The 25318-nt window shown below is 45.1% G+C and overlaps 1 long non-coding RNA gene across 1 annotated transcript in view; it reads left to right on the top strand.

Annotated features, from left to right (window-relative positions):
• The window catches only part of LOC116652411 (uncharacterized), a 190354-nt gene extending 165346 nt beyond the window's left edge, over positions 1–25008 (top strand). The window contains exon 5 of the long non-coding RNA XR_014944502.1: positions 20120–25008. This is a non-coding gene — a long non-coding RNA (uncharacterized LOC116652411). The remainder of the gene's footprint in view (positions 1–20119) is intronic.
• Positions 25009–25318: the final 310 nt, after the last annotated feature.

Genomic DNA, 25318 nt, shown 5'->3' with positions numbered 1-25318 from the left:
GTCAGGTTTACTTCAGTGTGACTGCCCTGATCATATACAAGTGGTGATGGCCGCATGTAAATACTTTGCTGAATAGGAATGAGTGTGTCACATCTGGAAGCACGAAATGTAGACCTCTTCTCCCATTGCAAAGCCATGAGGTGTGTAAGGGGCAAAGGGTGAATTTCTTTGTTTTGCCTTGTTATACAGTATCTGATCGCATCTCATGATAGTCCCCTTCCCCTTACTTGCACTCATATAATTACCAAACATTGCTTTTTCGTGCTGCCTCTGGAGGCTGACACTGTTGAAGCATGTAGGTTAGCTCTCCTATTGACCCTCTGGGGGAAAGATAGGAAGAATCACTGAAATTAAATGTAGGTGGGGTAGCAATTATAATTATGTTGGATCATAACTTCCACTGATCTAATTAATGCCACCTAGGTTGTGTCTTGTGCAACTGCCTTGATTTATTGGTTATCTTCACAGTAGGCAAGAGGTTCTTAGAATGACGTTTTTGCACAAGGCCCGTGGCTCTGATATGTGGTGTGATAGATGTGGTATTTGACGAACATCAAGTAGGATAGTTACAGTACATATAACAGTTTGAAAGATGCCTGTTCTGTGATGCGCTTTAGAGGCACTGTAAGTTGGTCATCTGGGCAGGATTAATGATGTAGTCTGTACAGCCCAATGAATTTGTCTCTAGCCAGAATCCCTTCGTGCTTCTTTTGAAATTACATTTTCCTACTGAATCTGGTATAGCAAGCTCTAGGTGTTCCCAGCATTAAGTGACACTAAAAGATGGCTCTCTCACCTAAGTTCCAGTTTATGTATTTATTTTATTACTCAGGATATGTCTGGATTTTACAGCTGAGTATGCTAGGAATTTAGTTACAAGTTGAAACCGCTTTATAATGCGTGGCTATAAAGATCAAAGGTTGCAAAACCAACACTGGAGAGCCAGGTCCTGTTCATCCAAGGCTCATCAATCACGACTTAGTTCTGGCCCATCTCACATAATTTTACACCGTGTGCTGTCATTTGGGCAAATGTTTACCCATAGCAGTAGACCAAAGACTCCCACAACTTTTATGCTAAGTATTGCCATCAGTTCCTGACAGCACTTCTCTTTTGCTTTCTTTTTCTCTTTACCTTGTATCTCTTTCCCTCCTTAGGATTTTTTTTTCTCTTCATTGGTTCACAGCTGATAATTTTTGGTACTGGTGGCATGCTGGGAGATCTTCCTGCCAGGTGGGCAAAGATCTTTCTTGGTTTCCTCTGGTCATCTGTTGGAGACCACAACATTTGTACTTGCTGAAGTTCTATAACCCTCTAGCAGCCCACCTAACAGAAATAAAGCAAGAGAAACCAAAATGAAAGCTTTCTCCGGTGAGTTTGGCCATACGCTTCTATCAGCTAGGTCAGTCAACTAAGAGCCAAGGTGAACTGCTGTCAGCTTGCTCTGTGACAATGAGCAAATCCCTTCATTTTTGTTTTCCCATCTTTCTCCTTCAATTGTGAGCCCCTGAGGGAAGGGGCAGCCTTTTGAATGATGGGGCAGCTGTGAACTGCAGTCACTGGAGGCTTCTTAGTGCCACTGCAGTAGGGTAATAAAATTATTGTCGTGCAATGAATCATCCCAGCTTTGTCTGGAAAAACTGGAATGCACATTATGAATTTTCTTGTGAAAGATTCCTTGGTGGAGATATAAGAACTGGTAAGGCTCCAGGATCACTTGCAGTTCTGGCTTATTAGGTCTTCCAAATGAATTTTACCTCACGATATTCGGTCTGTCAAAAAGAAGATTGGTTTGGTCTCAGGGATAGTGTTTTATGCAATCTGAAACAAATTGTTTTGTGATTATTTTTTGGCACGTTTAGATTTATTTATTTTAAATAATCAAGTGAATTTAAATGAACTTTCTTATTGGAGGAATTCAAACTTGTCTCCAGAAATGTTTAGATCAAATATTTCAAGAGCAGTGAGCATCTGTATATTAAATTGAGCATCAAAATCTAACAGCTGTTAACTTCAGGCTTTAGTTTTCCTACTTTGATGACAGAGCTTGAGGAAGTCAGCGCTATAAAATCTGTTGGTTGGTATTTCTGAGGGCTGGAATAGTTTTGATCTGAAGTTTCCACCCACTTCTATTCTTGGACAAACGTCTTGTGGCACTGCAAGGTGCGTGTTGAGTTCTTAGTTAATTATTGTGTATGTTTCAGGGTTGGAAATGAGAATTAATATGAGCAGCTTTTCAAATAACTGATTTGTTTCCTTTCTAAGGTGTCTGTTTTTGTAGATTCATCTTCAGTTTTCTCGCTCTTCACTGCCCATTGCTTGTAAGGATTGCTGTAAAGAATAGTGGTGAATTTGATTGGTGTGTCATCATGTCTGGTTCTGTCCCAGGTGGAGGGTCAGAAATGCTTTTGTCAATGGAGAGGCTGATTTTCAGAATCGATTGGTGAATTTACATGCTTGGCTTTTTTTTACTGTCTTTTCTTTGGATATCATGAAGAAACTCAATACAAAAAATAATGAGCCTTATGTTTAGAAGCCACTTGAGAAAAGAGTTGTAAGCAGAACAGTTTGCAGTTCTGCTTCATGCCTTTGAGGGTACAAGAAAGTTGCATGAAAAGAGAAACAGCAAAAAAATGAAACAGGTTGTGGAAACCTGTGGGGTTACATGTGGGGTCAGATCTGAGGCTGTTTCCCCATTAGTTCCCATAAGTTCTGAGGGAACTGTTTTTCTGTCTGTCTTCTGAAGATGGAGATGTGCAAGATAGACATCCCCTATGAGCATGTGACCGTGTGGGTGCGTCTCTCCATGCCCTCCTGGGCAGCAGCAGGGACAGAGGCACAGACCTAGAGCCTCAAGCTGATTTAATCTGTACCTGCTTCAGTAACTATGCCTGACGTCTTCTGACCCAAATTACCTAACTCAGCTGGTATTTCCTTCCTCATATTCCTTCCCTTACATCTACGCATCTCACCTGCTATAGTTTAACTGGCTGCAGTGAGGGAGCTGGGGAAACTGTGTGCTAATGCTGTGCCCACCTCTGCCCTTCTCCCTGCCTGGCTTAGAGAGACACTGTGTAAATGGAATTTTTAACATCAAAAGTTTCAATTACAGCAGGAAATGTCAGACCGACAGAGTGCGACTGTTCCAGGCTTCCCATAAGGAATACTCCCACCCCTACTATTTACCCATATGGAAAAAACAACCTCTGACAGTATTTTTTTTTAAGTTCTCAGGTAAACGGAGCTGAATGGTATCATCATTTATATGGCAGGCTTTCTACAGGAGATGAATAAGTGTAAATCACAGCACAAGGTCCAGAGTCTTTACAGTGCCTTTTTCATGAAAGAAAACCCTGAGATTCAGGCTAAGTGGGAAGGGGCTGCTTGGGAGAGAGCTTAACCTCCTGCAAGTTAGCAGTCTGCAGGAAAGGGGAATAGGATGGAAATGTTGATCTCAGAGTGGAACATTACATGGAAAGCGGTGTCAAGTGTGGCACGTATGCACACGGCTGGAGAAGACAGCCTTTGGGAGGAGAGCCTGATGGGGTTCTTTGTGGGAGGTGTGAGCTGTTAATGTAGTGACCAGGAGAACTGTGTAAGAGAAGACTCTGCAGTGCAGTGGGCTGAACTAAGAAGTGCAGCACCTCTTTCTGAAATAGGTGCAACACAATGAGTGCAGAGATTTAGAGAATTGGTGTGACTGGTGGTGCAGGTAAGCAGTAGTACAGTAAAGAATAGCTGCCTTTGCTCTGATATCTTTTGATTTTAATAATACTTAGTGGCTGAGGAGTTGAGTGAGATGTTCCTGCAATGCTTCCCAAGCATCTAGATCATGTTCACAAAACCCACAATAGTTTAGAGTGGCAGGCACCTCTGGAGATCATCTAGCAGCAGGTCTTCCTACTCAAAGCAGGTGCCTTGTCTAGTCAAGCTTAAAATATCTCCAAGGTGGTGACAAACTTTCTCAAGCTCTGTTTCAGTGTTTTACACAGTGTTCTGTGTAACCCAGAATTGGGTGATCAGTTCATTGTCCAGCAGGAATATTGTCGCTGTTGAGTGTTTAGAAGCATTTAAGCTCTCTGACCTGCTTAGCAAACAGTTTCCTAGAGGGAAGTGTCTGGTTTCATGTGTGCTTTATGTAAAGATCAGTACTAATATACAAGGAAGAAGATTTGAGTGAGGTCAGTTTGTAGTGTCATGCAAAGCCTTGTTGCGTTTCTCTGCAGAAGGGCACAAAATCATAGCACAACCCAATGTATTGTGCAGATGTGGTGGTACAGTACTCCTGGTTAGGGTGAGCAGGAACACAAGAACTCCATTTAATAGAAAACGGTGAGGTTTCAAATGTGTTTTTATTTCATAGGAAGATGAAAGCAAGGCCTCTTGAAACGTTTCATGACATGAAATGAAAGGGAAGTTGAATTTTTTTAAAATAGCTGTTAGCTTGGTGGTGAAGGAATTCACTTGGGCAGAAGGACCTGTGCATCCAGGTCGCTGCCCTCTATCAAGCACAGCAGGAGTTTTAACCTCAGTCCCCTTTGTGACCCTGGGTGCTGGTGAAAAGGATGTGTCCCCAGCAGGACTCAGGGGCCCTTGAGATATGTGGTGCTTGGGGAGATGGAGAAGGAACAGAGCTCCATGTCAACAAAAAAGTCCAGTTATGGGTGCATCTCAGGCACTACCCTGCTCAATATCTTGGCCCTGATTCACGTGGCCATGACCCTTTAATCTACTGAGGAGCAGCATGAAGGACTTGAGGAGTGATGGGGGAAGGCATCCACAGAAATCTTTGTCTCCAAATAAAAGTTTAATAGATGTCGAGAGTCTTTTTACTTATTTAGTTATTTTAAAGCAACCTATGAGCTATGGAAAAAATATACATATAGCAGTATTCCCCATGATGTAAATCTGTATAGATTTAAATTGATGGCAGAAATTTGCAACTCGTGTAAATAGGCACAGCTCAGTGAAGTTGGTGGAGTCACACCAAATTATATTAGCTAAGGATATAACCCATCATTTTTAATGGTATCATTTTTACATGAAAGAAAAAGCAAGGAAATGGGAGTATGAAAACAAACAAACAAATGAAAAATGGCACAAGATTTACAAAATCTTGTTCATTGCTTTTCTCAGCCTCTGCGTGGAAAACATCTGCACGTTACAAAACACTTTCATGTCTAATATCCCAACTCTGGGTTCTCTTCTGCGCTGAATGGCACATTCACGGGGCATTGCTTCTCTGATGTCAGCTGCCCTTGGTGGGAACAGGCAAGCTGAATGTTGCTGCGAGCAGCTGTACATACACCTCCCGCTGATTTCAGTGAGTTCATTCCGCTTGTCTGCAAAGATAAAATATTGAAAGGGTTGCAGTTATTGTTCCTTTGGACATATTAAAGTTTAGAAGCTGCCTCTAATGACTGATGTATGGTAGACCATGGTCTTTCTGTGAAAAGTTGATGGCTGCTACAAGATAAACCTCATGTGGGTAAAATAAATAATATCTTTCTTTTAGAAGCTAATGCATGATGTTTGGTTAACCAGTGGTGCCAAATGTGTTGGGAACATACCTGTAATTTACCAGGGAATCCCATAGCTTTCTGAGTTTGGGAATCTGCTGGTGAAAGGCTGACTGGTAAGGTGGAAGACTTGCTGGGATGTTTGCAAAGGTCTCTTTTGGGGCTTTATGTTTACATGTAATAACTTGGCTAACCAGTTCTGCTTCAAGCCCGTGTGTTAGAGCAGCACTGCCTGTGCATATGTGGCAGTCTTCAAGTTCTCATTGCCTGCTGGAGGTGTAGGGATGACAGTGGGTTGCCTGTGCTAGAGTCAGTCGTAAAAGACTGCTTAGAAGCGAGCCAAATCAGTGGACAAAGAGCAAGGGACATGCACAGGGCCAGATGTGTGGTAAAAAGACAGTGCTTTTGATCTGTCTCAGCAGCAGCTTAGCGTTTGACCACTCACATGGGATGCTATTCCTCGATTGCATGTGGACATCTACAGCTGATCCAGAGCTAAATACTCTTAGCAGCTGCTGGGGGAACAGTACTGATGTCATCCTAAGGTGACCTTCAGCTGTAGACCAGGTGAGTTACTCCCCAGGAATGCCTGTGTCACTTCATTAACTATGATGACAGGTGAACATGGCTGAGAAGATGTGGAGTTTGTTGAGAAAAACCCATCCCTTGTTCCAAGATAAGACGTTGTTGAGCTGGCTGTTAGGGAAAAAAAGCCAGTCCATGAGAGAAGGGTCCATCAGACAAACCTGCTTGAAGCCCTGCTGACCTTCAGCCAGCACAATAAGTAACAGGGAATTGTGCATTTGGAGAACAGGTCCTGAAAGACAGTTAGCTTTTACTGCCTGCCAAGCTGTTGCCAGGTGTAGACATTGGTTCTAGGTTGTACTTAGAAACAGTTTTGGAAAAGGCAGAGAGCCTCTTCACATTGCTGGACATGGTCAGCAGTGGGCTGTTGTGAGCAATCATGCTTGCTGCTCACTGCCAAACCCCATCTCTCCCGTGGGACCATATTTAGCAATGACATCAGTGGCGATGTACATTAAGTGTCATTACAGCTAGCACTATGGATAAACTTGTCCCAGAGGGGGAACGCTCCCTTTTGATCTGCTCTGCAGATCCTTTGCCCTCGATGTGTGGATCTGTACACCTCGCTTGTTCCACACACTGACATCAGTGGAAACTCCACATTTAGGCAGGTGCAAAATACATGGTTCTCAGATGTGTCACAGCGATAAGGGCTCTAAACTGCTGGCCTTGGAGGAAAATTCCCTGTCCTACTCCTACCTCACTGTTTAATTTTGTGTTACTTAGCAGTAAAGGATGACTCTGTGATGTTTTCTCTTCTGAAATCTCTGAGTTTTCTATATGGTGAGGCTCACTGTACCAATGTGAGTAATTTAAAGAGTTCAATTAGGAATCTATAAAACTTATTTGCAAGTTTTAAAGGCCTGGTGCAATGACGTGCTACTCGAGTGGTCTGCTGAAGGACTTGTAAAGCAAGCTATCATATCATATCAGATCGGCCAATAACGCAAACTGGTTTGTTCAAAAGAAAATAGTAATTCCAAGGTTATTGTCCTCTGCTACAAATACAACAGTGTAGCGGGGCTAGTGCTGTATGATGGCATTGAGCAAATGAGAAGGGCTTTTACACTGGAATGGCAATGGCTTGTAGATTGCAATTAGGGATGGATGAAGAAAGTTGCTATTTTTCTGCAGCTCATGAAATTTTGTAGCACTTATAAAGCTGCATCTGGACTGAATTGGATCAGAGGATCCTAGAATGGGATGTTGTGGCTGGGGGCTGAGTTAGCTTTAAATTACAGGCTTTGGGTTCAGGTGCACTTGTATCATTACACAGGGAGATGCTCTCATTGTCCAGTGGATAAGACCACTGCTTGTTACAGTCTTTGCACTACATGCTGAGGGTGCTCCTCAGCTGAGTTTTGGGCATAGGCAATAAAGATACAGAGAAAGAGGAGGGGTGCAGTTGATATTCTCCTTGGCCAAAGCTTTCCTTCCTCCAGGCTGCCTCATTTGTACAAGGGTGCAGTCTAGCTTGCACTTCAATCTAAGACAGTCCTCCAAGAAGTTGTTGAGGTTAGGTCTTCCTCAGTGACTCCTCTACAAATATTGAGACTTGGAGCCTAGGAAACAGCCAGGCTAGCAGCCGGAGATGTGGACGGAAAGCAGGTAAGTTAGAGGACTGGATACACTGGAATAGCTTTGAGTCCCACTCATCACACAGCAATGCACAAATAGCCTTGGATTGTATTTTAAAACTGTTTAACCCACATCCCAGTGAAGTGAATGAAATGTTTGCCAGTGACTTAAATGGGCTCTGGAACAGGCCTGCAATGTTACTCATGCCTTCAAATACTTCCTTCACCTGTAGGATGAAAGTCCTTCTCCTAATTCAATGGGCCTCCTTACTTCTTCCTCCCCTCTCAGTTTCCATGGGCCCCTAGCATGGGAAACTCAGACTTATTCATCTTTGTATTTCCATGTCTCTGAATTGGGCAGGTTCTGGGTATGTTCCACATAGAAGCCTGTTATCTTTTCAAGTGGCAAAAAAAGAGGGGATTTTTCCATAGTCACATAGTTTTTCCACAGAAATGTATTCATGAGAGTTAAACTTGCCCAAACTATGTTAATGTATGTGGTTGGCTTCTGTGCCAATTTTCATTGTGAATAAGACGCAAAATAAAAGGGCTCTTGTGTCTCCTTTTCCTCCTCCCTGAATCCCTCCCATAATTTTTGAGTTCATAAGCCCATTTTGTATGCGAATCAGATCAGGAGAGGGGAAGGCAGGGGGATTACTTTTTCTTATAAACTGTGCCTTTGCTTTAAACTACTGATAGACATGTGGAAGTCATGAGTGAGCCAAGGAGCAGGTAATACAATGGAGCTGGAACATAAGTTGGTGCACATCCGGATAACTCTCCTTGCCCTGACCGAGCCTTGCTGATTTACACCAAAGGGAGGACACAATGTTAGCTTATTAGAGGCACTGTTCATTGGTGTGTTGTTATTCTAAGGCATTTTTGACTGACAAGAGGAATGGTGTCTGTCTTGATTATAAACGTTAGGACTTTCGCTTTATGGTAAGCCATGAGCCATGGCTTACAACGGCGTATACAAAACACCAGCTGAGTTTAGGCAGCTCTCTTAGCCAGATGGCTATGAAACATTCATAATACAAGCTGTAGCTATTATGAGCCATTTCTCTTTTGTGCATGTCCTGACAAGCTGCTGTTATTAAGTTTCAGTGTATTTCTGTTAATGTTACCTACCTATTTTCATTCCTGCATGCTGTCACACCGAGCTGGTTGGCGTGGCCTTGGGAACTGGTCTTCAAGGTTCCTCCCTGTGAAAGTTGCCAGCTCATTTATTTGTTTCTTTTCAGTGGTTCAAGCCAGTGCGTTATTCAGAAACTTCTGAAAGAGCGGTGTTGGGTAAACCTCTGATTCAGTTCATTTGAAAGCACCCTTGAAGTCCTCCTCCACATCTTGCCCTCCTGTGGCTCTTGCTTCTGAGGCGTGATGAGGCTGATTTGGAGCCTGTTTCTGAGAAACCAGCAATTGCTTCTGCTGGAAGCGTCCCTCAGCTGGCAGGTCCGTGTCCTTCCTATGGCAGCTCTTGTTTGGGCCCTGGCTCTTCCTGATCTTTGTACCAGATGGCAGAAGTGCAAGAAAAGAGAGGGGCTACCATGGTGTGAGATATGGAGGTGAGCTGGCAGGAAGATCACTTGTATTTTATCCTCGTCCCAATATTGCTCTGAGTGGGCAGTAGTCACTGCACCAAATTGTGTTCTCCCAATGGCCGTTCAGTTTTTCAAAGCCCTTTAACTTTACAAATGGTTGCAAGGATCCTGCCAGTGTTGCCTCCCCATGCAGCAGGAAGAGCAGTAGTGCAGGAGCTTCTCTAGGCTATTGGCCAGTAGTGTAATCCCTCTTGGTTGGATTGTGCTGGATGAAGTGGTTAGACTGATAGCTGTAGGCTCACTTCAACCCACCTATGAAGAAAGGCTGAAAGAGCTGTGCTTGTTCAGCCAGGAGTACAGAAGGCTGTGAAGAAACCTCATTGCAGCCTTCCGGTACTTAAGAGGCTTATCAGCAGGAGGGGGACTCATTTTTTTTACGTGGTCTGATAGTGACAGGACCAGGGCAATGATTTTAAACTGAAAGAAGGGAGATTTAGGTCAGATGTGAGGAGAAAATCCTTTACTCAGAGGGTGGTGAGGCCCTGGCACAGCTGCCCGGAGAAGCTGTGGTGCCCCATACCTGGAGGTGCTCCAGGCCAGGCTGGATGGGCCCTAGGCAGCCTGAGCTGGGGGGGGGGTCAGCCCTGCCCATGGCTGGGGGTTAGGGCTGGGTGGACTTTGAGGTCCCTTCTAAGCCATGGCATTCTATGATGCTATAATATGATTGTGTGTTACTGCTCTACTACAAAATCACTGGTGACCACTCTGGAGAAATCAAGGAGCAGCTGATATATGTAACAGGCAGCTGAATGTGTGGCAGGCATCTGAATTACTATTTTCAAATGTTGTGTTGCAGTGCAAGTCTCTGAGAGAATGGCTGCTACAGGAGTCAGGTGGCACCAACATGCTCTGGGGTGGCAGAAGCTGCATCAGCCTTTTGCAGCAGGCTTAAGGTCCCTCTATGCTGTGACCATGTCAGCCAAGATGCAGGCCGCAAAGGGCAAGCTCTCCTTCTGGCATGTCTTGGTAGCTCTTGTTTCAGCTGCTACCTTTTGGAAATGGAGTGCAGATAGTAGTTGCTTTGTGTTGGGTAGCATAAGAAGTTTCCATCACAGTTACCATCTGTTTGGGTGAATCCATGTTCTCTCTCCCCAGCCTGAAAAAGAAGCAAATCTGTGTCAGGCAGCACCCATCCCCAGGTGCTCAGGTACTGCAGCCAGGCTGTGGGGAGCATGGTTAGGGCACATTACCCAGCTGTGAAGGGAGAATGCTTTCCTCTGCAGCCGCATGTAAATTTGTATGGAAATGGAGAGTTATAACATTCTTGTTTCAAGAATTGTCACGAATGCTTGGTTTTGAGGCCAACCATTCAGCTCCTGTTATCTCTAGGAATCAAGATACTTATCTGTCTAAATGATTGCTGTGTGTCTCTGGTATTTGAAGGTGGTTCTTCCTATTTGTGAAACAAACAACAAAAAAAAAGAAAAAGAAAAAGAATCAATCTTTGTTTCCCAAACTATAAAAAGCTCAATAGCCTCAGGCAGGTCTTTTTATCTGTAAGGAATAAAGCAGATTTGTCCAGATCCTCAGCCAGTATAAATCAATTTAATGCCCCTGGCCCATTATTTTTCCTTGTGCAGTTTCTCTTGAGTGGGATTTAGGCTGTGGATAAGCATCTCCTTGTGTTGTTGTGGGTGTCTTGGTGCCTTTTGGAACTTGGCAGAACTAGCATCAGCCACAGCTCTTGGAGAGCTTGCACAAGGTTCCACTCTACTCTCCACTGTCTGTAGAGTCAATGGTGTGAGGCTGAGCCATTGGACAAGCAGCCAAGCAAGGTGATTGTTTTGAAGGGACCTAGGGAGGAATATGAGCTGGAAGGGTGAGGAAGGTGGAGCCAAGCTCAGGTGACCCCAGGTACAAGCAGCATGCACCTCTGCCTCTCCGTTCAGTGCAAAGCAATGCTTAGGCAGAACTTCACCAAAGGCCCTGGGGGCTGCCAGAGGTTTTGGCTTCCTGGCTGACTTGGCTGCTGCTCTGGCAAACTGGAGCATATCTCTGGAAAATCTGGTTGCCACAGGAAATCAGCAATGTTCTCCTTGCCTGATGAAAATCCGCAGCTCCCATTTGCACTTGGTTGGAGTAATGAAGGGGCATGGAGCTGAAGATGGTATTCATAGAGATGTACAGCATCAATTCAAGGAGAGGCTGAGAGCAAGACATGAGTCTAACTCAGAGGTTATTGGCAAAGCAGGGCCTTCTTTGCAGACAGGGGGCAGGGAGCATCACTGTGAGCAGTGGTGACACCAGGGAAGGGCTCTGGGCTGCAGTGGGTGCCTGTGCTCCCCGTTGTCCAGGAGCAAACCTGCCCGGGTCAGCTCAAATAGTAGTTTGGTTATGTTGCGGTTGGACTTGATCTTTTAGGTCTTTTGCAACCGGAGTGATTCTGTGATTCAAATCATCCTGGCAGCCACCAGACATGGGGAGGCTCTTTGTGCTCCCCTGTGCAGGGTTCTGTCCCAAGTACAGGGCAAGCCCTCCTATAGCCGAGGGTGATTTCTTTGGGGGCTTGCCCTTTGAGCCAAGACATTTGGGTTACTACAGGTTCTCCCCCTACTTCTTCCTTTCTTATTTTTAGGGCGTGGTGTATTTTGTAAGTATTATGTTTATCAAGAAGTTGATTGTGTAAATAAAATTGTGGCCTTGTGTGCCAAATAGCTGGGTTATGGTTTCCTGGAGGAGAGCCAAGGCGGTGTGTGGGAGCGTGCCAGTGTTAGTATATTCACTTTGGGAAGAAATACAGTGTGTGTGAAGCAGCGAGGGAGGACATGCTCTGAGCCCAGCGCTGGTTAACCCTTCCTGGGCACTGCCCTATCCCCACCAGACTCTCCCAATCACAGACTTACAGGCTGCCTGGAGCCCAGGCAGATCAATGTGGGACTGCACGAGGCATCGGATGCCACCCCTTTTCACCTCCCAAGGTGGGAAGCTGGTGTCCTCCAGAGCTGGTGTGTGTAGGCTGCATCCCACCATCCTCCAAAGGGCCTCTGAGAGAGGTCAGGCCAGGCCAGACATGTGCCTGGGTATGCCAGGGCAGAGAAAATGGCCCTGGGGCAAATGAGAATCAACTGCCCGACTAATGACTTGATTCCCTGTTTCCTACCAAGTGTTACTCAAAGTTTACCTTTTCTATCAGTGTTTTTCTCCCCTGGCTGTTCAAATAGCAGCTGAATCACTGAGGAGTTGGAGAGCATTTTCTTCACAGGATGGAGAAGCCTTTGCAATGGAAGCATTGCTATCAGGGTTTGCACCAGCACCATCCTCCAATTGTTTGCTTTGTCATATTTCCCCTAGAAATCATACAATCCCAGAACTGCTCGTATCTCCTTCCACTTATCCTTAGGTCATTACGTTGTGAAAGTATTTTAAATGCATGAATGAAGAAAATGTAAGCTCCTGCTTTCCACCAAAGAGGAAATCATGAGTTCGCTGCTTCTGCAGACAAAGCAAGTCCTGAGGATGCATGAAAGAACCTCATTTTACCAAGCAGCAGGGAGCAGGGTTAGATGTGGTACAGAGGGGAGGAGGGGAGATGTGTTCATGGGGAATTCTTGCAACTCAGACAAAAATAGTGACTTCTATTATTTACCTACCTAAGCCGGAAACCTGCTTGCATTTCAGGCATTTATTGTAATTCCTCACATAGCTGGGGATGATAAGCCCTGTTAACTAGTCATTGCATGCTGACTGAAAATGATAGTTAATGTTCATCATCTACCCAAATAACTTTCTTCTTTAACCCCTTCAAACCTGCTGGTTTGGAGGGTTTTTTTGCAGCTAATACTGCTGCCGGTCAGCCTCACCTCAAATCTCTGTCTTCATGAAATTCACTTTAGTGGAAGTCTTTGATCGCAGCCTAATCTATATGGGAGCCTTCTCAGAGCACTTCACACGTCTGAGATACAGTGACGGTTATGGCTCAGATTTCAAAGGAATCAAAGGGAGCCATTTGGCCGACTTCCACTGAATGTCACTGAAATTTGGGTGCATAATTCCTATGTGTTCCTGGAGTAGGCTGGGTACTGCGGCTTGAGCCTATTAATGATCCTGAGCCGTAGTCCTGTGCAGTTGTTGGAATTCTTTTCTTTGTGCCCTGTTTTGTATTATCCGGGCCCAAAAAGCTTAGCAGGAGAAAGAGCTTCACTTGGCAGAGACCATGTGAGATGACAGTAAGGATGGGCAAGAAAGTGCCCACTGAGGGGCTGGCTATAGGTGAGGGGAGAGTACTTTTCCCAGCCATGTTTACTTGTGTACCCATGTCTCTCCTGCAGGCTTCCTGTGTCCTGCAGCCCTCATGGCTTTGCTGTGTGCAGGAGCACTGCCGTGGTGCTGGGCACACTGTCCCATCTGGGCTGGCCTTGACTGTGCCCGTGGGCTTTGCACAATGTGCCGAGCTCTGATCCTGAGGTCACCATTGAAATGTCTGATGGAACTGTTTGCTTATCTTAAGGGAAACTGGCACAGGGGAACAGAGGAGGTGCTCGTTGTTGGGCTGCTGCTCAAAACTGTTTACAGTGAGGTGGGTGCATCGCATGACTTCCAGCAGGATGTCGTGCAGGGGATTTGGCAGCCGCAGAGAAACGAGGTGCATATGGATGTTTGGTACCAAGGTTATATAAACGCTCCTTGCGCAAGCCCAGCAGCTGATCTGACAAGACGTGGGGAGAGACGCATCTTTTTCCAGGGGCGGGATTGAGCCCTACCTGCAGTGTCTTCCCAGCCGTGATATAATAACAATACTTAGCAGGCATGTAGTTCTTAAGATCATCAAAGTGATGTACAAGCAGTAACTAATTAATCCTCACAACAGCCCTGTGAGGCAAGTATTACTATCCCCATTTCACAGATGGGATGATGTGACTTGGGAAGGTCGAGTGACTTGTCCAGAGCTAAGGAGTCTGCAATAGAGCTCATTAACTGCTGGCTCGCTGCCACTGCTCGCTCTACATGCCCAGCCTATTACTGTATTTTATTATGCAAATCCCCATGGAAATTAGAAGCCCAAAGCAACCCACAGATCTAACCATGTTGCCTTAGATCTAAATGCTAGATACATTTTGTTGGAGATCAGAATTGGGTTTAGGATGGCGATGGAAAAAAACAGAGTGACTGTCATGCCTGGAAGTCTCCAAGAAAAGCGGAGATCACAAAGATGTTTGCTAGTGGCCGTCCAGCTCTAACGTTGTTTGCACAGCCTCTTTTGAGGCTGCCAAACAGCACCAAGCCAGACAGGCTGCCATGGAGATCAGTAAAATGGTGGAGAGAAGTTTGACCTCTGTTCCTGCAGGTGTATTTCAGGCAGTGCCTGGAGGGTTGAGCTGCAGAGCCCCTGGAAGACTCCGCAGCCACCAGGGTAAAGCTGGCTGCAGATGCAACCTGGGGAAGCCAGCTAGCTGGATGGAACTGGGGTCTAATTCAGGCATAAAGCTTTTTTTTCAGAATTGGCAAGCTTTGCTCAAAAGCTGATGTTGTCCATGCAAACTGGCACTATTTGGATGATTCAGAAAATAAGCCAAGCCCTGTTTGGCTTGCACAACCACAGGTCTGCCGGAAATTGCTGGGGATTTTGCGTGTGCAAGGAAAGGAAAAGACATTCAGCACGTTAGGTTGGACTGGGACTGCTTTTTGGCTCCATGCTTCACCAACTGACAAGTGCACTGCTCGATTTCAGGAGGGTGTCATCAGGCCACCGAAAGTTATTTACACTAAGTCACCCTCCAGGAACTGGGTCACAACTTTTTCTTTCATGAGACTTGGCAGCAATCTCCAGGTTTACTAGAAGCTGAAGAGAGGATGCCTATGTGCAACGCCAAAACCAACTGAGATGTAAGGGGAACTGGGCCCCGTGCCACTGCTCGGTGCGTGGCAAGTCGGGCTGCAAAGGCAGTGGGATGGGACTTCGGTGCTCTGCAGCACTGAGTGGTTGCTGCTGGTCGCCGTGCACACCACGAACAGGTGTAAATGACTGCCCAGAGGCGAGGCAGGGCAGAATCGAGGCCAGATCTTCAGCTGGTGTCAATCAGTGCCTCAGCTTCAATGGGGCTGCATCAGTTTGCCTTAGGAAAGGGTGTAATGTGGGAAACGGAGATAAGGGAACTCATGTTCTAGCACCCTATATCCTATATAATTGCTTAAATAAGAGCACAGCCCAAAATGGGTTTGCCGGATGCTGGGGTGGTGCAGAATCAATCCCAAGTTTTTCATGGCAGGTTTATGCACCTGACTGCAGAGAGCTTGTGTCAGGATGGGGCAGTTTGGGTGCAACAGTCAGACAGGTGTGGAGCACAGACCTCAGCACAGAGCCCAACATGGGGCTTTCTCTGGGCACTAGGCTGTGCTCAGGCCATGCTTCTGTATTCGTGCTGCTCCTGTGACCCATGGGAGCTGGAGTGAAGCCAGCGCAGGTCTGTCAGCTGGAGCCACAATCATACCTTTGTCTCACTGGGCAGATGAATAGATAGATAACAGCGAGTTAATGGATGGCAGCCCCTTCCCCCACAAACGTCATCCTATCACTCACCTCCTCCCCCAGCAAAAACGAGGCCTCGAGGACAGAGAAAGAGCGCAAAGATTAAAACTAACCCGTTGCTTTGGAACTCCTCAGTGAAAGGGGCCGATAAGAGGAGGCTGAGATTGGGAATCAGATTTCAGGGGTAACAAATGAATAACCAGAAAACGGAAGGATGCCGAAAGGGTTATCAGACGAGAGCGAGATGGTGAGCACGTCTCAACAGCTTCTCTATGGAGGGAAAAAAAGAAGAAGAAAAAAAAGAGAGGAAAAAGAGGAAAGATATTTCTCTAGTAGCAGCTACAGACACAAAGAGCCGTTCAGACCACTTTGCACCAACCAAGACCTGGAAACATGGAAGAGTGTCTCCAAGCTCTGGTGGATGCTTGTGAGCTGTTAGTCATCCCTGTTTCCATGCTGGCAGGTTCCCGGGAGCTGTAAGCCCCACTGTTCTGTGTTCTTGCCGGGAAGCAATCAGCACTGGAAAGACTTGGGGAGCAGACAGAGCTCATGCAACAGGCTCTGGCTCGGACTGGGCAATGTGGTTTCAGTTTAGGAGCTCTCCTCTCAGGAACCTCTTTTACCTCTGTAAAAGCAGCCTGAATGTAAAAACCTGTGTTCCTACAGCACAGGAGCACTGGGAGGACCGTCCCCAGCTCTAGAGAGGAGTGAGACGTAGATTCTTCTTCCAAGTGCTATATTTCACCCCAGTGGGGATCACAGGGGGTTGTTTAGTTTGGAGGAGAAAGGCAGACATCAATGGCAAGGTCACAGAGTTACTCTAGCAAGTACACGGTTAGTGGGTTTCAGCCACTGTCTGAGTGATTTGGGCAAAGCTATGAAAAACAAGCAAGGAGGGTCCTGGGGCCGTGTCCCTCCTGCCTGGCATGGGCTGACCTGGCCTGGTTTTGGTTCTGCCTTCAAAAACAAATGTGAGCCTGAGGAAAGGGAGGAGGAGTTATTGGCCTTTGAGGTGTTGTTTTCCTGTTCCCTGTGGGTGAGCCTGTCTACTTACTCACTTGGGCACGTAGTAGTTAATACAATTTCCTCGATAATAATAGTTTGGGGGCTCCAAAGAGCCAGCAGGTGGGAGCTAGGTAAACCAGTTGCAAAGGTAAACATCAACAGTTCCTTAGGTGGCTGCAGCTATCCCACAGCAGCCTTGGCCATAGGGCTGCAGACCCCCCTTCCAGCTGCTCTATGGTGTGTAGAGCTCCATGTAAGTAGTATTGAAACGACAATGAGATCATCATCGCCCTGATGGGTGTCCTTTAACTGCAATCTAAGAGGTGGACAGACTGTGCTTATGGTGCTTTCCTTCTTTTGAAATACTGAGTTTCCTGGTTTTTGAGCATCTCTGGGCAGGTCCTGAGGCTGGTGGGTACCATCGCAAGGACAGAGGTCCACACCTAGTCCTAGATTTCCAGAGATGGGGGTTAAAAGCCCTGTTGGGTGCCATGAGTCTTGGGGAAGCCTTGGAAAGGTAGAAAGTTTTCCTGGCAGCTACTCTAAGAACTATTTTTAGGCCTGGTTTACATGAAAAAATTGCATTGATAGAATTTTTTGGTTAGGAAATTTATTTTTTTTTTTATTTAAATAATTTCTTTCAAAAAAGCCACAGGTTTCAATTGGATGTACATGTGATCTGGTGTCTAAGTGACCTTTACCATTTGACTTTTAATGAGGACCTTAGAGCATTCGCTCTTCTGATATGTACCAAGATGCACCTTTGCATATAGATGAGATGTGGACAGAAGAGACTTCATTGCAGCACCATAAGCGTTGAGCAGGAAGATAATTACAGTCTTGCTTTATGTTGTTCCTATCCTGTGCTGCTGAAGATACTTCCCGTCTTCTCTTATTCTGAGTCGTACAGGATTCAACGCTATATTGCAAGATGTTGTGGGATAGCTCATCTTCTCCTCCTTGACCATAGAGGAGCAGAGGAAGATGCGTGCTTGCAGGTTGTGGCTGTGTGTGAAGCTAAGGATACCATCAATTTTTCTTTTCATGGTCAGTTTTCTAGAACCAGGGGAGGGCCTGACCCTAAGGCTGAGTTCTTAAAGCAGGAGATGTGTAAGGTTACTTAAAATCAGAATCCGGATTTTATATCAAATCTTGTGATATCGACACCTAGGGTAAGTCAGATCTAAACAGTGAGATTGTAACTCTTGACTGTGCTGTTTAAGCATCTCTCCTACACGGAATACAAACACCATGTGGCTGCACCTCAGGCAGTGCTCAGCTCTAGGTCACCATGCTTTTGTTGGGCTCTGTGGGTTTCCTGGCTGTGTGGAAATGCCAGCTGAGACTGGTGGGTGAACCAGAACTTGCCTCAGCATCAGGGGAACTGCATGCCTGCAAGTCCCAGACAAAGAAATCAATTCCTCCTACACCATTTTAGGTGAGATAAGAAGAAACGGTACAGGGAGGTAATGAGGTAATAACAGACATCCCATGAAGTAACTGGTAGGGCTGTCAAACTTATTTTCTTCCCTTCTCTGTGGTACCAGGTCACAGAACCTTTTGTTGTATGCATGTAGAAGAGGAAGCGTGTTCAAACCTGTTAGCACTGCCAGGACATTATTAGTAGTATTACTACTATTAACACCGCTACTACTACTAATATGTTAATGAGTCACATCTTTAATAGATTAAGAATGAATTATGTACTGAGGTAAGGCATGTTACGCTTTGATTTCAGGCAGAGGTCATTTAGAAATGTCATGCATGTCTTACTGTAGGGATATATTTCCCTGCTTAGGAACTCCGGTGCTAGAGAAATGTTTGGCATTGCTTCTGTTTTCCTAGAAGTTTTCCACAGGATTGCAGTTTGTTAAATGATGCTGCTTATTTTGCTCATGTTTTCATTAATGAAATAAGGAAGGACCTCATTCAGTATTTTTGGAGGCCAGGAAATTTCTCTTCAGTTTTGAAAGGATCAATGAAGAACACAAAAAGCACAGGGCTAGCCCTCAAACGTGCTTTTTTAGGTAGCAGGTAAGAGATGGCAGGGAACGTTTCTTGCCAACTCCTGCCATTTCAGAGAGTGTTTCCTGAGGAGCTCCTTTAGCTTGGTAATAGCCGTGGCCTACCTGCTGTGGGACGGGCAGTGCTTCCGCAGTGTGTCATACGATGTGGTATTCCTCCGTGTCAAAGGAACAGGATCTGATTTATATTTGTAGATCTGAAATCGGATGCCATCATTTAATTTTGGGGGGAAACGTGTTCCCTTCCAGGGGAAATTCTTGCTTATGAAAGAAAAAAAAAGGGGGTGGGGGAAGAAAAAAGAAGAGTGAGAATCACAGAGGTTACGATAGTATTATGTTACCAATTGGATAAACTGACAGAACAGCCTACTGTGAACTCGGAGAGTTTAATTTTGTACATTTTGGCAACTTCTTAAAGCAGAAAATGAGAGCAGTACTGTCAACAGGGCTTTTGATATGTCTTGGTGTTTATTCTAGAGATGAAAGTGCATTCTGAATTAGGGTGGAAGGCAGCAGGCCAGGTTCTGACTTGGGAGACGAGAGGTGATAAACGCTGCAGATTTACCCCCCATCGCAGCGGGTAGGAAATGGTTCTCCTGTTGCACAAGATGTTGCAAGATTTCAAGTTTTTTCCATTCTGCCTGTAAGACACAGGATGCATAAACGTTTTGTTTTCTTTTTTTTCTTATTACCACAGTAAACCAGTAGAAAGCCAAGTCACTCACTTGGCATATGGGAGACCCAGCATCATGTTCCTGCTCTTTCTGGCTCAGCATTCTGGCCTCTGGGCTGCTGAACTGGTCTCACTGTTACCAGCAAATATGTTATTACTTACATCCAATCTGAAATGGCTCCGGCAGGAAAGCAACATCCAAGAGTGGCCTCTTGCCTAGGGGTTAAGATATCCCACTTGGGTTTAGCAGATCCAAGTTCAGCTCCCTGATCTGTATCAGGCCGTGAAACATAGAGCTTCTGCACTCCAGCAGAATGCCGAAACCATTGGCTGCTCTGAGTGGCCAATGTTTGTGTGTGTGTTTTGACCAGAAGTCTCCTGGACCAGAGAAACCTTTTCCCAGTAGAAGTTCTGCTGAAGCCAATAAGTATAAACAACCAAAAAACATAGGGAGGGGCAAGGTGACAGACTATCAGAAGCAGCTCTCTGAACAAGGATGGGCTAAGACTTAGTTTCGCCAGCGATTCAGTTCAGTTTCTGCGCCGTTGTTTCATTTTGCTAAGATTTTATGGTAACAGCTATAAATTGTGGTTATGGTTAACCAGCAAGAAAGGTATCTGTCAGGCAAGTTCTGCCACCCTTACTCATGTGCAGTATTTCATTTCACAGGTTGTCTTGGCTATTTTGCTGGACCATCCCTGTAAGGCTGCTCTGCCCTGCTCCTCTCTGCCTCCAGCAGTGCTATTAAAGGAAGGAGGGAGCTGTGGATTCCTGCAGTCTCTGGTCAGGTACAACTTCCTTCCTAGCTCGCGACTAATGAGAAAGGCTTCACCTCTTCTCCAAACCTTCTTGCCTGTTTATTTATAGAGGCTAGTATCCAGACAGTATGGGTTATGCTTCAAACCAGACTTGGTCCTAGGCTGGAGGTTGGTCCAGCTCAGCTACATAGTAGAGTTTTTGTTGGGTGGAGGCATCTTAGTGTCCTGCCTGGGACATAATATCTTGCCTCTAAATACATGGTCTGCCCTGCAGGATAAGGTGATTCTCAGCATGAGCGTGGCTGGTGGAACTGGGCTTATAAAAATATCTGAGCGGGGGAAGAAAATAACTACTGTTTTCCAAGAAGATGCGTTTTTCTATTTTAATTCTTGTAAGGCCGTGATAAAATAAATGTTGTCTATGATGTAAAGCTGAAGGGTTGACCAGAACTTCCTTTGTGGTCAAGCTCTTTTTTTATTGATTGATTTTAAGTCCTCTAAATTTGTCAGGCTCACAAGTGCAGCGGTGACTTAAGTTATAAGGGAATGTTTGTGTCCTTAAGGAAAAATACTGCACCCCTTCCTCCCCCTCACCCTTCTCAACCTTGCAAAGAAACCTACACTTGGCCAGAATATTTTTTTCACCCTCAGTGGAAAATGTAAATTAAATATTCAGGGGGGGGAAAAAAAATCAACAACAAAAAAACCCCACCCAAACTCAATTTAAACCCCCCAGGCTCCTAAATCCAAGGAATTCATAATGGGCTGAACAGTGGCATTTTGGTGGATTTTATTTATTTATTTATTTTGGTAAAAGCTGAAATCTTTAGGAGAAATATATTAAAACAAACAAACAAACAAAACACTTCTCTGTTGATAAAAAGAGGCACATCTTTAAGGATTTCTATAAGAACTGTCCTGCAGTTGAGCTGGATAAGCAAAACCACTTGGGTGTGTTTTTCTTTGCTACTCTTTTCTTCCTGAACCACAAATAATTTTGGTTCAGCGTTTCAGTCATTCTCCGCACTAGGACAGACATCAGGGTCTGATCTGGGATCTTTTGAGTGGTTGAGTGCAGTCCTGTCACACTGTATGGATACTGCTGCTGCTGCCAGCCTGAGGGGTCTGGTGTCAGGATCTCTCTGCACTCTTGGAGTATCTGTCTTCTTTTTCAGTGGAGTGTCCTCCTCTTATTGCTCCCCACTGCTGTACCACTTTGCTGCTGACTCAGGTTTGTTCTGCACTGAGCAAATGTGTTATGTGCAGAAGTACAAAATATGAAGTGGTCAGGTGAGATGCCCAGATTATGGCAAGTCAGTGACCTGGACAGCAAAGCTCAGCTGAACTCCATGAGATGAGGCTGCAGAGTGCTCAGCCCTCAAACAAACTGTGATTACTCACCTAACTTCAGAATCCTCATGTACTTGCATAGCTGGCTTTTGAGTATAGAAATGCATGGAATCCAGAGTTATGAAATGAAGTCCAGGTAAGAGAAAAACAGCACAATAAACATGGAAGAGCTTTGCAGATCAGTGCAAGCCTTAAATATCATTTCTTTTATTTCTTAGTCATACTGACTGCTTATCTAGTGTGTTCAGTACTCAGTGCTTCTCAGAGTTTCTGTCAGGGGACTGATCCCTCCCCCATCTGACTGTGCCTCACTCCTGGCTGAAGAAACCGTCAATCTTTGCAAGACCTTGTCAGTCTTTGCAGGAGTGAAGAATGAGAAGATGGAGTCAGGTTTTGGTATCATTTGAGTTTATTTACACCATGTAGGATGAAGACTTCTCTGCTTTGTTTTCCCTCAAGGAAGAGATACAGAGAAGTTGAAGGTGCTCTCATGTGTGGTTGTACAGTCAGTCAGCAGCAGAATCAGCCATCTAGGTTGCCTGTGGGTGTATCTCGTGGTGTTGGCTCAGTGTAACTGTTGTTGAGGTCAGTTCATTCCAGTGCCCTCTATTACGGGAGCTGAGGTTGCCCATTCCCCATCCACATCCCAGGGTCTCTTATGACGACCAGCAGTACAGATCCAGAATAAACTAGAAGCTTTAAAGGTAGTGCTCAGTGGTAGTAGAAAACAAAAACCAAAAAGCAGAAGGGGAAGAGATTTCTTTCCACAGACCTTTGTTTTAAAGGGTGTTTTGGGATGCGAGTTAACCTTTCGTTGGGTCTCTTGCCAGCAGGTGGGAACCTTTCAAAGTTGTCCTTTTACTGAGAAGGGCTGAATCGTCCGCCCTAAAGCATCCCTTAATGCAATTAAAACCAGCACTACTGCTTCTCCAACACTGGGGCCTCCGATACTGGGAGGGGAAGCGGTGGCTCCTCTTTGAAGTCCCACCTACGTGAACATCAGTGGCAGGACTTCAAAGGGAAGCTGCTATTTCCTGTTGGAGCTCAGCCCTGGTGCTCAGCTCTGCTAACAAAGCAGTCGGACTGGTTGCAAAGGAACTGATCCAGCAGAGCCCTTAAGCACATGCTGAAGTCCCTTGGGACTTAGCCACGTGGTCTGCTGGATTGGGACTCAGCTGAGCTGGAGACAGGACTGACAGCCAGGGTTACCTCTCCCAGATCCACTTTTCAAGGTGAAGAGACAGGCTCAAAATGTTTCACAAAAGGATAGATGCTGCAAAGCTTGGCTCTGTGTTCATAAATAATGATTTGTGGCACCTGTGCAGCAGCAGCAGGTGGGAAACGCCGTGAGAAATCAATACTACTGAATCTGGCAAAGGTTCTGGTGACAGACAACAGGCTGTAGTAATTATTAGCAAATGCTTGTAAATCATGAATTCATGCTACCTGAAATCAGCATTGCTGAGTTCACCTTTAAGAGGCTGGCCAGATGAGGATCCAGACCAATAAACAGAGTTGTAAAGACAGGAGTCTGTTTGCAAGCAGGTAAGAAATGCTAAAGGCGGAATCGCTCAGCTTATCCTTTCGATGAGTAGTACTTTATTTTGGAGTCACTTTGCTGTCTGAAGAGCTACTTGCAGGCTAACGGCAGAATTGGGATGTAATTTTCTAGCAAGTGTTATTAAAGTAATTCACATAATTTGCACCAACTTCTGCTTTTATTTGTTGTCCTCAGGCTAGAGGTAGACTTATGGTCATGATACACAACGGATGGCACAGCTGCCACCTCCAGCCTCATTCTGAGTATCACTTAACCTGTCCAGTAGCAGTGCTGCATGACAGCTTTTCCCCCATCTCAACCTGCATGAACCCCCACAGTTGCTTCATGTGTAGGAATTAAAAGGTGTCTGGGAGACATTTCTTGCTGGCAGTGTGGCCCTTTGTAACTTGGCTAGCAGAGAGGCTTGGAAAGGCTTGCAGAACAGATGTATCAGGCTTGAGTGCAGCGCTTTTTGTAGGCTTTGGAAATAAACAGTTTGTGAATCCTAAGAAAGCCCAGTCATTTCCAGGTCTTGCTCCCAGAATTCCTCTCATGCTTTGAGATACCACAGCTTGCCAAGCCCCATAATAGACTGCAGTTTTCCTCTATGTTGCTATTCTTCTTACAGGTTCGGAGTCCCAGGGGGAACTGTTTGCTGATCCCCCATCCCAGGAAGCTGTGGTGAGAATAGTGTCATCACTCAAGATTGTCACCTTAGACAGACTGAAAACATCTTCGTTTAGATAATGAAAATACCCAGTTGTTAGGACACTGGATTTGGATGTCACTGCAGATATATGCGCCCAGCCATTCAGGTTCCCAGAGGAAATTTCTGACAAACTTTTGCTGTGCAAATGAACACCACATAGTTAGTGCTAACCAAGGCAGCAAGATTTTCTCAATTCCATGACACTTTAGTCTCTGCTCCCTTTATTTTATGTGGAGATCTGGTTTGGAAGTGCCCACAAACAAAGCATAGACATGCTTTGGATGGGGCAGTTGTTGACAAACAGACATGACTCATTGCTCATACCTGAAAGCTCTGCAAAGGGGTTTTGTTCCCGAAGGTGAGTGTGGTCACTTCACTTGGGAGTGAAGCTGGTGAACTCAGAGACTTGGAAAAGTGCAAACTCAGCTTTTCTGTACCTTGAGAATTCACAAGTAGGATCTGAAGCAATTTCTCAGGAAGGGAGTCTTGCATTATCTCTGAAGCTCGAGGTTAGTGTGTGGGGAAACTGCTCAGTGCTTGGTTCTAATGTAGGTGTTACAGGTGGCCATGAGAAGTTCATTCACTCCATTTCTTTGATCTCCCACGTGTAAAAGCATGCGGTAACACACTGGCACAGGCTGCCCAGGGAGGTGGTGGAGTCACTGTCCCTGGAGGCGTTGAATGACCATGGAGATGTGGCACTGAGTGATATGGGTTTGGTGGCATTGCGTTGATGGTCAGACATGATGATCTCAGAGATCTTCATGGTCTTCAGGTAGGGAGTCAGTCTTGTGTAGATACTAGCTTTGCTCTTCAGTGGGATTCTCCTATAGAATGAATAAATGTCAACAACTAATTGAGGTAGGATGGGTTTTTGGGAGAATTTCTTTTAAAAGCTGCTTGGATTCAAAGAAGGTGCATTTTGTTAATCTTCATTTGCATGGTTTCTACCCACGGGTTAATACTGAAAAGGTTTTATCCAATTCAGGGTATACAGGGTGCAAATATTTCTATTTGAATAATACTGGAGAATAAATTTAGAAATGTTTAAAGAGGGTATGAATACCTCAATCTGCTCGGTGGAAAAATTACTACTTCTCGTGGGTAACCCAACCTGTTTAAGTTGCTAAAAACACACCTGCCTTAAAAAAAGAAGAAAGAAAGAAAGAAAAAGAAATAGCTGAAAAGAGAGCTTTTTTTTAAAAAAGAAAAAACCCAACTCTCTCCAGATTTCTCGTTTAATATTTCAGTACGCAACAGTATTTTCATAACTGCAGCTTTTTTGGGCAGAGGTGGGGGAAATTAGAATATATTAAAGAACTCTGGAAACCACTTTCTATTTGTAAAACATGTTGCGTGTGTATCATAACACCTACAGTACTTGTTGCCCTGCCAGATTGTGCATTGACTGCCAGAATTTTCCTCGCTAAATGACATTATACTACTTTGTGGGTATCAAAAACAAATATTTTGAGGGGAGGGAGCATTCTCATCCACAAAACATTCGGCAT

Source organism: Coturnix japonica, chromosome 3 (genome assembly GCF_054131305.1).
Source record: "Coturnix japonica strain WE chromosome 3, WE-NBRP24, whole genome shotgun sequence".
NCBI lineage: Eukaryota > Metazoa > Chordata > Aves > Galliformes > Phasianidae > Coturnix > Coturnix japonica.
This window is presented reverse-complemented; position numbering and strand designations above follow the sequence as displayed.